Raw genomic sequence first — 12,258 nt, 5'->3', positions numbered from 1 at the left:
TATAAAACTCTTAGAGGAAAATATAGGCAGAACACAGTCTGACATAAATCACAGCAATATCCTTTTGGATCCACCTTCTAGAATGATGAAAATAAAAACAAAAATAAACAAATGGGACCTAAGTAAACTTAAAAGCTTTTGCACAGCAAAGGAAACTGTAAACAAAATGAAAAGACAACCCAGAGAATGGGAGGAAATATTTGCAAACAAAGCGACTGACAAGGGATTAATCTCCAAAATACACAAACAGCTCATGCAGCTCTATATCAATAAAAACAAACTACCCAATCAATAAATGGGCAGAAGACCCAAACAGACATTTCTCCAGAGAAGACATATAGATGGCCAGAAAGCACATGAAAAGATGCTCAATATCATTAATTATTAGAGACATGCAAATCGAAACTACAATGAGGTATCACCTCATACCAGTCAGAATGGCCATCATCAAAAAGTCTACAAACAACAAATGCTGGAGAGGGTGTGGAGAAAAGGGAACCCTCCTACACTGTTTGTGGGAATGTAAATTGGTACAGCCACTATGGAGATCAGTATGTAAGTTCCTTAAAAAAACTAAAAATAGAGCTATCATACAATCCAATAATCCACTCCTGGGCATATATCCAGAGGAAAACATACTTCGAAAAGATACATGCACCCCAGTGTTCATTGCAGCAATATCTACAATAGCTAAGACACGGAAGCAATCTAAATGTCCATCAACAGATGAATGGATAAAGAAGATGTGGTACATATATACAGTGCAATATTACTCAGCCATAAAAAAAAAGGATGAAATAATGCCATTTGCAGCAACATGGATAGATCCGAGATTATCATAGTAAGTGAAGTAAGTCAGACAGAGAAAGACAAATACCATGTGATATCACTTATATGTGGAATCTAAAAAAAATGATACAAATGAACTTATTTACAGCACAGAAACAGACCCACAGACTTTGAAAACAAACTTACGGTTACCAAAGGGGAAATGCGGGGCGGAGGGATAAATGAGGAGTTTGGGATTAACATATACACCCTACTGTATATAAAATGGATAATCAGCAAAGACCTGTATAGCACAGGGAACTCTACTCAGTATTCTGGGTTAACCTTTATGAGAAAAGAATCTGAAAAAGAATGGATATATGTATATGTATAACTGAATCATTTAACTGTACACCTGAAACTAACTCAATGTTGCAAATCAACTATATTGCAATATAAAATAGAAATTTAAAAAGTGAAAGATGAGACAGGAAAAATAAAAATAAAAAATTGAGTGTTAGAACCTGAAAAATTAATTGCCTTTTACTAAAAATTTGCAACTATCTCAAGGCCAGATATCTAAGAAACTCTTCAGATCCAAGTATATCTTCATAGCCCATCCCAGTTCAGACATACATGCTCATCACTAAGCCAGAAGTGACCTGAGCTAAGCTCAAGGCAAACTGCCATTTACCTCTTTGAGTCTCCTCTGACTTGGACAGCCACACATAGGAATGTTTGCTAGATTAGAGAGCACACACCAGATGTTCATGGGATACCTGTGCACATTGGTTTATTAATCCATGCTGAGTGTCTCTTCTGATTAGACACAAACCTATGATAGGAACTTAGGTTCTTCATTCCACATTTGGAAAGATTTATACTCCTCCCTGAGTTTGTATTAAGGCAGAATTCCACTTATTGCTTTGCAACCAAACCAACTCATTTGGTTTCGGACTGACCAGGAGAATTCAAAGCCCTTCAATGGAAACTGCCAAGTTATCATGAGTTTGGACTTGCTGCATTTCATATCAGCTGCCTCACAGAAACTTTATTATGCTAAGAAAAAACAAATATCAAAGCTCTGGGACATTATATCTGTGTGGACATGGTAATACATTACACTCCAATGAAAGCTGTGAGCTGTGGCCTAGTTGTGAAAAAGCCTAGCCCTACCTCATTGATGTGCTGAAGGATTGTGAAAAAACCTTTAGCTTTCAAAAGTGATAAATGACCCTACTCCGTTTTCATTTAAGCCATGGAAATACTTAAAAAAAAAAAAAAAAAACTTAGGATAGATCACATATGTTGCTGAATCTGGGCAAAACACTGCTGATAGCAGAAGCAGAGATGATAGCAAGTATCAAAAAGCAATGTGACCACTGCACAAGGTAACTGGAAATAACTGCAGAGAAATAAAAGGTTAACAGTGGTATCCAAGCCCTATTTATCTTGGGCTTGTCTTACCAATTTATGCAAATATTTGGATGCATTGATCAGAGATAAATGAAATCACTTACTGATTAAAATAGAAAGTGATTTATTGCCCAGCAGGGTCTTGACAGGAAAGGATTCTTTCATTATTTCATACATGTTTGGATGAGAAAAACAGAAGGAAAAAAAGTGAAGAACTGGACAATTTGAATGAATTTTTGACTCATTCAAATGAAAAGTAATAAATTATTACTTAAATAATAACTGACTCAAGCAGTGAAAGAAATGTCTGATCACAGTGATTTTAGTGACTGTTTTAATAAATATTGTAAACCTCATTCTTAGGATGCATAGTTGCATTTTAATATCTTAGAACTTTTTATGCATTCACAGAGTACCAGGTACTGAGGAAACACATTAATACTTTTTCTCCTGGCTTTGCCATCATACACCAGAAAGAATGGTTGCTACGTAAAAGGAAGAAAATTCAATTTAGACTAGAAGCTCCCAAAGGGTAAAAAAAGTTTTTTTAATATACATTTCAAAACTCTGCACTATACACATGAAAACTATTACATGAAATGCTAAAAATGAAACTTTCAAAATGCACATTTCTCCTGTTATTAAAAGAAAACAGCAGAAATGTTAATCATTGAAAATTTCCAGTAACACTAAGTAGGCCCTTCTTAGTGTGGTACTGAACCAAAAAATAAGTATCTTTGGCATATTCAAGAAGAAAGAAAAATCTGCAACACAATTTCATAGTCATAATTTTAGGAAGTCATCATTTACTTGATATAAAAATGGTATTTCAGACTTCCAGTTTCCAGTCCTGCATGTAAGGAGCTTAGAGGTCGCCACTCCATCCTAACAACAAGTAAAAAGCTGAACAGACTAAAAAAATCAGCAACGCTTCTTAAATCCATCAGAGAAGTGAGGTCACAGGGCAAACCACTGCTTTCAAAACTGAAGAGACAGACAGACTGATAAAGAGAGAGAGTCACAACTTACCAGAGCAGAAACCCCTCCTGGAACCAGTGCCAAGGCAGGAAAACCTGAACTTCAGTTAACGAACTTCTGGAAGCTCGGTGTGGACAAATCTGAGAATTAAAAACTCCAGGGGGTCCAAAAAACTGCAGAGGAAGGAACACACCCAAACTCATTCTATGAGGCCACCATCACCCTGATACCAAAACCAGACAAATACTAGAAAAAAAGAAAATTACAGACCAAAATCACTGGTGAATATTGACACAAAAATCCTCAACAAAATACTAGCAAACAGAATCCAACAACACATTAAAAGGATCATACACCATGATCAAGTGGCATTTATCCCAGCGATGCAAGGATTCTTCAATATATGCAAATCAATCAATGTGATACACCATATTAACAAATTGAAGAATAAAAACCATAAGGTCATCTCAATAGATGCAGGAAAAGCTTTTGACAAAATTCAACACCCATTTATGATAAAAACTCTCCAGAAAGTGGGCATAGAGGGAACCTACCTCAACACAATAAAGGCCATGTATGACAAAACCAGAGCAAACATCATTCTCAATGGTGAAAAACTGAAAGCATTTCCTCTAAGATCAGGAACAAGACAAGGATGTCCACTCTCACCACTATTATTCAGCATAGTTTTGGAAGTCTTAGCCACAGCAATCAGAGAAGTAAAAGAAATACAAATTGGAAAAGAAGAAGTAAAAACTGTTTGCAGATGACATGATACTATACACAGAGAATCCTAAAGGTGCCACCAGAAAACTACTAGATCTAATCAATGAATTTGGTAAAGTTGCAGGATACAAAATTAATGCACAGAAATCTCTTGCATTCCTATACATTAACAATGAAATATCAGAAAGAGAAATTAAGGAAACAATCCCATTCACCATTGCAACAAAAAGAATAAAATACCTAGGAATAAACCTACCTAAGGAGGTAAAAGACCTGTACTTAGAAAACTACAAGACATTGATGAAAGAAATCAAAGACAACACAAACAGATGGAGAGATATACCATGTTCTTGGACTGAAAGAACAAATATTGTGAAAATGACTATACTACCCAAAGCAATGTACAGATTCAATGCAATCCCTATCAAATTGCCAGTGGTATTTTTTACAGAACTAGAACAAAAAATCTTAAAATTTGTAGGAGACACAAAAAACCCTGAATAGCCAAAGCAGTCTTTTTTTTTTTTCCATCTTTATTGGAGTATAATTGCTTTCCAATGGTGTGTTAGTTTCTGCTTTATAACAAAGTGAATCAGTTATACATATACATATGTTCCCATATCTCTTCCCTCTTGCATCTCCCTCTCTCCCACTCTCCCTATCCCACCCCTCCAGGTGGTCACAAAGCACCGAGTTGATCTCCCTGTGCTATGCGGCTGCTTCACATTAGCCAAAACAGTCTTGAGTGGAAAAAACAGAGTTGGAGGAATCAGACTCCCTGACTTCAGACTATACTACAAAGGTACAGTAATCAAGACAATATAGTACTGGCACAAAAACAGAAATATATCATGGAACAGGATAGAAAGCCCAGAGATAAAACCACGCACCTATGGTTAACTAATCTAGGACAAAGGAGGCAAGAATATACAATGGAGAAAAGACAGTCTCTTCAATAAGTGGTGCTGGGAAAACTGGACAGCTACAAGTAAAAGAATGCAATTAGAACACTCCCTAACACCATACACAAAAATAAACTCAAAATGGATTAGAGACCTAAATGTAAGACCAGACACTATAAAACTTTTAGGGGAAAACACAGGAAGAACACTCTTTAACATAAATCACAGCAAGATCTTTTTGGATCCACCTCCTGGAGTAATGGAAATAAAAACAAAAATAAACAAATGGGACCTAATGAAACTTAAAACTTTTGCAAAGCAAAGGAAACTACAAACAAGACAAAAAGACAACCCTCAGAATGGGAGAAAATATTTGCAAACGAATCAATGGACAAAGGATCAATCTCTAAAATGTGTAAACAGCTCATGCATCTCAATAATAAAAAACAAACAACCCAATCAAAAAGTGGGCTGAAGATCTAAACAGACATATCTCCAAAGAAGACAAACAGATGGCCGAGAAGCACATGAAAAGCTGTTCAACATCACTAATTATTAGAGAAATGCAAATCAAAACTACAGTGAGGTATCACCACACACCAGTTAGAATGGGCATCATCAGAAAATCTACAAACAATAAATGCTGGAGAGGGTGTGGAGAAAAGGGAACCCTCTTGCACTGTTGATGGGAATGTAAATTGATACAGCCACTATGGAGAACAGTATGGAGGTTCTTTAAAAAACTAAAAATACAATTACCATATGCCCCAGCAATCCCATTACTGGGCATATACCCTGAGAAAACCATAATTCAAAAAGAGTCATGTACCACAATGTTCATTGCAGCTCTATTTACAATTGCCAGGACATGGAAGCAACCTATGTGTCCATTGACAGATGAATGGATAAAGAAGGTGTGGCATATATATACAATGGAATATTGCTCAGCCATAAAAAGGAATGAAATTGGGTCATATGTAGAGATGTGGCTGGATCTAGAGACTGTCATACAGAGTGAAGTAAGTCAGAAAGAGAAAAACAGATATCGTATATTAACGCATATAAGTGGAACCTAGAAAAATGGTACAGATAAACTGGTTTTCAGGGCAGAAATCGAGACACAGATGTAGAAAACAAATGTATGGACACAAAGGGAGGAAAGTGGTGGGGGAGGGGGTGTTGGTGGTGGTGGGAAGAATTGGGAGATTGGGATTGACATATATATGCTAATATGTATAAAATAGATAACTCATAAGAACCTGATGTATAAAAAATAAATAATATAAAATTCAAAAAAAAAAAAAAAAAACCTCCAGGGGTACTCAGTAAGGTGGGACCTCCGTGCTTTAGTGAGTTTTATCTCAAGGAGCTCAGACCAGGTTCTCACAGTGAATATCATGGAAAAATCTCCTCATGCTTCTAACGGGGCAAGGGGTAAATGAACCATTTTGAAATATGAGAGAACACTGTCTTCCTAAGAAGCTTGATCTCAGGAAAAACTAGTTAACCAGAGCCTAACCTGCTGGACTTTTATCAGAGCCTAACTGACCTGGGGGGAGGGCAATACCCAACTCCAGCCCTCTCTAATCAACTTGTCCCACCTAAAACCCGAGAAGCACTTGGGAAATTCATAGCCCAGGAACAAGGCTCAGGACAAGCTGAGTCCAATCACAGAATTAAAGAACTCTTCCTGTCCCCCCACACCTCACCACTACATGAATGAAGGCCTATTTACCCTAGTTCCCTCTACCCAATACATCATATCCAACTTTTAACAGAAAATTATGCAGCATAGTAAAAGGCACAAAGTTTGAAGAGACTGAACAAGCATCAGAACCAGAATCAGATATGGCACCAGGTTGGAATGACCAGACCAAGAACTTTAAAAAGCTATGATAAAGGGATTTAAAGGCAACGTATACAACATGGAAGAACAGGTGGATAATATAAGCAGAGAAATGGAAATCCTAAGAAAGAATAAAAAAGAAATGCTAGAGATCAAGAACACTGTAACAGAAATGAAAAATGCATTTGATGGGTTCACAGTAGACTGAACGTGGCTGAGGAAAGAATCTCTCAGTTTGAGGACATGACAATAGAAACTTCTAAAACTTAAAAGCAAAGAGAAAGAAGACAGAAAAAACAGAACAGAATATTTAAGAACTGTGAGACAGCTATAAAAGCTGTATCATACACACAATGGGAATAGCAGAAGGAAAAGAGAGAAAGGAATAAACACAATGTTTAAGCAATAATGACTGAGAATTTCCCCCAAATTAATGTCAGACACTAACCTACAGATGAAATGGAGAAAGTTGGTGAAAGAATAGACAGATCGACTGGAACAGAATAGAGAGCCTAGAAATGACCCACATAAATATAGTCAATTGATCTTTGATAAAGGAACAAAGACAGTACAATGGAGCAAAGACAGTTTTTTCAACAAATGATACTGGAACAATTGGACATCCACAAGCAAAAAAATGAATCTAGATAAAGACCACACCCTTCACAAAAATTAATTCAGAATGGATCATAGACCTAAACATAAAATGCAAAACTATAAACTTCCTAGAAGATAACACAGGAGAAACCCTAGATGACCTTGGATATGATGATGTGTTTTTAGATACAACATCAAGGTATGAGCTATGAAAGAAATAATTGATAATCTGGACTTTATTAAAATTAAAAACTTCTGCTCTGCAAAAGACAATATCAAAAGAATGAGAAGAAAAGCCACAAACTGCGATAAAATATTTGCGAAAGACACATCTCATAAAGGACTGTTATCCAAAATATACAAAGAATCCTTAAAACTCAACAATCAGAAAGTGAACAGTGATTTAAAAAATGGACCAAAGATTCTGACACCTCCCCAAAGAAGATATACAGATGGCAAGTAAGTATATGAAAAGATGTTTAACATCATATGTGATGAGGGAATTGCAAATTAAAACAATTAGATACCACTTCACACCTATTAGAATAGCCAAATTCTGGAACACTGACCATACCAAATGCTGGTGCAGATAAAGAATTACAGGAATTCTCATTCACCGCAGGTGACAATGCAAAATGGCCAGCCATTTCGGAAGACATTTGGCAGTTTCTTACAATATTAAACATATACTTGCCATACAATCCAGGGATTGCACTCCTTGGCATTTATCCAAATGAATTGGAAACTTATGTCCACACAAAAACCTGTGCCTAGATGGTGATAGCAGCTTTATTCATAACTGTCAAAACTTGGAAGCAACCAAGATGTCCTTCAGCTGGTGAATGGATAGTGTGGTACATCCACATAGTGGAATATGACTCAGCACTAAAAAGAAATGAGTTATCAAGCCATGAAAAGGCATAGAAGAAGCTTTTAAATGCATACTACCAACTGAAAGAAGCAATCTGAAAAAGTTACATACTGTATGATTCCAGCTATATGACATTCTAGAAAGTACGAAACAATGGAGGCAGTAAAAGGATCAGTGGTTGCCAGGCGTTAGTGGGGAGGGATGAGTAGGTGGAGCACAGAGGATTTGGAGGGCAGTGAGACTACTCTGTACGATACTACAATGTTAGATACGTGTCATTATACATGAGTTAAAACCCATAAAATGTACAGCACTGAGAGTGACTCCTAATGTAAACTATGGACTTTGGGTAATAATGATGTGTCAATGTAGGTTCACTGATTATAACAAATGTACCACTTTGGTGCAGGATGTTGGTATTGGGGAGGTTGTACACATAGGGGCAGGGGTATTTGGGAACACCCTGTGCTTTCTGGTCAATTTTGATGTAAACCTAAAACTGCTCTAAAAAAAATGAAGTTCATTAATCTATTTAAAGATATTTTACTAACATGAGATTATCCCTGTATTAAAAATAATATTTGCTGTTTTCACAGCAGCATTATTCCATAAAGGTTAGGACTTTTCCACAATTTATCTCGTGTATGTTTTTTTCCCATCCTTATTTCTCCGATGTGGTCAGCTGCTGGAAACACCAGATGTCACTCATATGGTGGAAGGTAAAGTGATTTAAACAGAGCTACACAGAAGGTTCATCTTAGAGATGAACAGGTTAAATCAGGATTTGGGACTACTGATTTATCCTTTCCATAGTTACACCCATGACACCATCCTGTAAGAATCTACTGATTCTAGAAAATCACATTTATATCCCTTCCTTCTTGATCCTTCTACAATGATAATTTCGGTAAATTCAAGCTTCAACAAAATATTTCAGTGTCCCTTAAAGTTATTTTATATTATTTCCAGTAAGTGGCACATTCATTAGGAGATTTCAAATATATACTTTACACATTATGCCAATTCTGTGAGGAACAGTGTCAGTATTTTTTCAGGAGAATAAACTAGAGTCAAGTGAAATGAATTTTCCTGATCAAGATCACAGAAGGTATCAAAACTGAAAAACTGAAACTCACCAATCCTGCCACTCCATATTTCTTCATTTTTCTATCATTCTCAAATGATATTGCTTTAGAGTATGTTCCTCTCGGTCCTAGAAAGAATTTGAAGTAGTCACAATAAAAGCCACTTCTAAAGCACTGCAAATATGGACAATGAAGATAGGTATATATAGAGAGAAGGTAAAATAAATATGGAGACTTAAATAATTCAACTGTGACTAACCATAAAATTGAGGTCAGAATCCCTTAAATACACTAGCAAAATCTTTTTTGCAACATAAAACAATGTCACTTGGAAGAGATGATGTGGTCTGTACGCGGTGGGATGAAAGTGGGGAGGGAGTTCAAAGAAGGGTAAGATGATCCTCTGTAGACTAGCAGAGAGAAATCAAAGCAACATCTTCCAGTTCTATTAAGGAATGTTGTAGGCCTTCTATTCTAATCAACAATGTAATGGCTACATACAAGCAACGGTCTCCACTTTTGCATGCTTTAGGTAACAAGATGCTGAGAACAGCTGTGAGTAAAAATGTCAAGAAGAAATTCACTGCAACCAGAGGATTTGGGTACTGGCTGATCACACCCATAAGAGCTGAGGTCACCAGCCAGCCCTGTCATTGGGTAAGGGCCACTGCACTCCCTGCCTCTCAGAGCAGTTGCTGGTTTTCCAAAATTCCTCTGAGGTTTTCCCGGGAGAACTTTTTTTCCCTTAGCCTCTGAACCAATTTCTAACAGTATAAGAGCTCTGACTATAAAGTGGTGAGTCCAGGTTTTTTTTCAAAAATGAATAATTCAGGATGTAAACACCAAGCAAATGTTTTCCTTAAAGTAATCACCTTGGGCAGTGACAGATTTTCTTAGAGATGCTGTCTTGGCTTAAATCAGTCTGCCTTTAGAACCAGTAACAGCCAAAGGGGAAATTTGTATTATGTAATAGATAGAGTTACATGACACTGTTTTAATATGCCATGCTTACTCTTTAAACTTTTGTTTAACAGCACTGTGGCTTTTTACTATTCATGATTTTAATACCGACTTTTGCCTTAAAAGTGCCTAAAGCATTCATGAAGCACATAATGTTCTTCTACTTGTTTGTTCAATCAATATTATTTAATGGAAGCCTATTTTATTTATACCAGGTGCTGAGCTCCTAGAAGAATCAATTACCCTAGTAAGGGAACTAGTACTCTTTTTATAACCAAAAGGCATTTTCTAGTGATTAATATGGCCCCATGGTTCCCCATTCTAGGTTTAAGGGTATCCATTGGCAATCACCTTATACTTTTTTCTGTGAGGAAAAATAACAATCTTTTCAGCCTCTGCATCTGTTTTCCTAGCTTTCCCCCCTCCTTTTCTCCTTTTAAAATAATACATTCTGGAGATCAACATTTCAGCTTAGCCCCTCAAGGTTCTCTTTCAACATCTCAGGCAAGTAAGAAAAATCCTGCCTTTAATTCTGGTGTTTTAAAATTATCTTTGTCAAGTGACTCCGCTCCAGTTTGTTTTCTGCCGGAAAAGAAAATTTACCCACAATACAAATAAAATATTCAGAACATTTTTTAACTTAATAAATATGTAGCCACAATTCAAACATAAAGGACAGCAATTGATATTTATCAATGTTCAGCTATTTAGTGAGCAGAAATACTAAAGTGAATCTTTTTAAGTTTAGAATTCTTTTAATTTTAAACATATGTATTTACATTAGGAAAGTTACCTATAAATTCCTGAATATCCACTAATGAAAAGAAATTTAAAAAAAACCTCTTGATCATTCAAAAAAAAGTGAATCTTTTAAAAATTAGTACAGTATGAATAAAACAGTTAATTCAGTTCTTATAACATAGTCACGTATTTTTAAAGATCTCTATTAGTTGGGCATCCATCCTGGAAAAAGTCTCAAGTGGGTTCTATTACTCACTTATAGGGTTAGGGAACTCTGTGTATAGTTATGAACAATGGTGTAATCAAGGGCATTTTTTCCTGCATAAGTGCATTTTTTTTCTGAATGGCAATTCATAAATAAATCCTTGTGCTAAGAGTTTATATATTACATGGAGCCTAGGACCCTTGAGTAAAGTCAGCCAATTCAGCGCTTCACAGGAAAGCCACTAACGAGGGGGACTCCTTCATGGCCAAATAATTAGACTGGTGATCTCCTAAGAATGAGGGAATCTGGTTCCTATCATCTTTTTCTGGTAAAATGAGCACAAGAGAAATATATATATTCAAGAAGACCCAGCCCATGGTATTTTTAGTAAATAAGTGCTTGCTTGAATGTATAAATCTTCTGGACTTTCATTTTTCTGGGTGTAAAGTGAAAATGTAGGAGAAGATGTGCTCTGATCTCCCTTCCAGCCCCTACGCTGTATAAATCATTGGCCGTGTTTTGGGTAAAGATTGTGGCCCCCTGCTTGGATGATCAGAAATCAGGGTCGTGGTAACCTAGAGATGTGCTGAAGCAGCTCATATGGGCTTGTGAGAACCGATTGTTAAATTTTCAGTAATTTTGTGAGCCAGTTGTTAAACATAGCCATTATTAAAATTAAAACATATAGACTTACAATTCAATACATTATATTTTTGAGAGTAATAAATACTCAAAATTCAGCAATTTTAATTCTTTTACTACCTTTTACTATTAGTTATGCCCTTGAAGTCACTTGCATTTATTGTGGAAATACTATATAATGGCCTGCTACTGAGTATCTCTTCCTAACTCCACATTCAGTGATGTCATGTTGGTATTTTCAGATTAGCCATGGTGGGAAAGTATTTACACCATAGAAATGGGAAAATGCTACAAATGCCTTTTCATTCTTTCAGAGAGCTGATTGTTAAACATTTACCAGCACACCACTGGGGTCACCAGGCTGAGACCAAGGAAAGGAAGGAGCTGTGAATTTAAGTAACAGAACAGAGTGTCACATAAAGCAGACCATACAGATGTTTGCACAGGGCAGATTTCACAAGGCATACTTTTACCTCGGTACACGTGGGTCATATATTCTCCTTAGGCTGTTTCAAGTCTGG

The sequence above is a fragment of the Mesoplodon bidens genome (genome assembly GCF_964165515.1).
Source record: "Mesoplodon bidens genome assembly, chromosome: 4".
Classification (NCBI taxonomy): Eukaryota; Metazoa; Chordata; class Mammalia; order Artiodactyla; family Ziphiidae; genus Mesoplodon; species Mesoplodon bidens.
The sequence above is the reverse complement of the archived record's forward strand: the minus strand, read 5'-3'. Positions refer to the sequence as shown.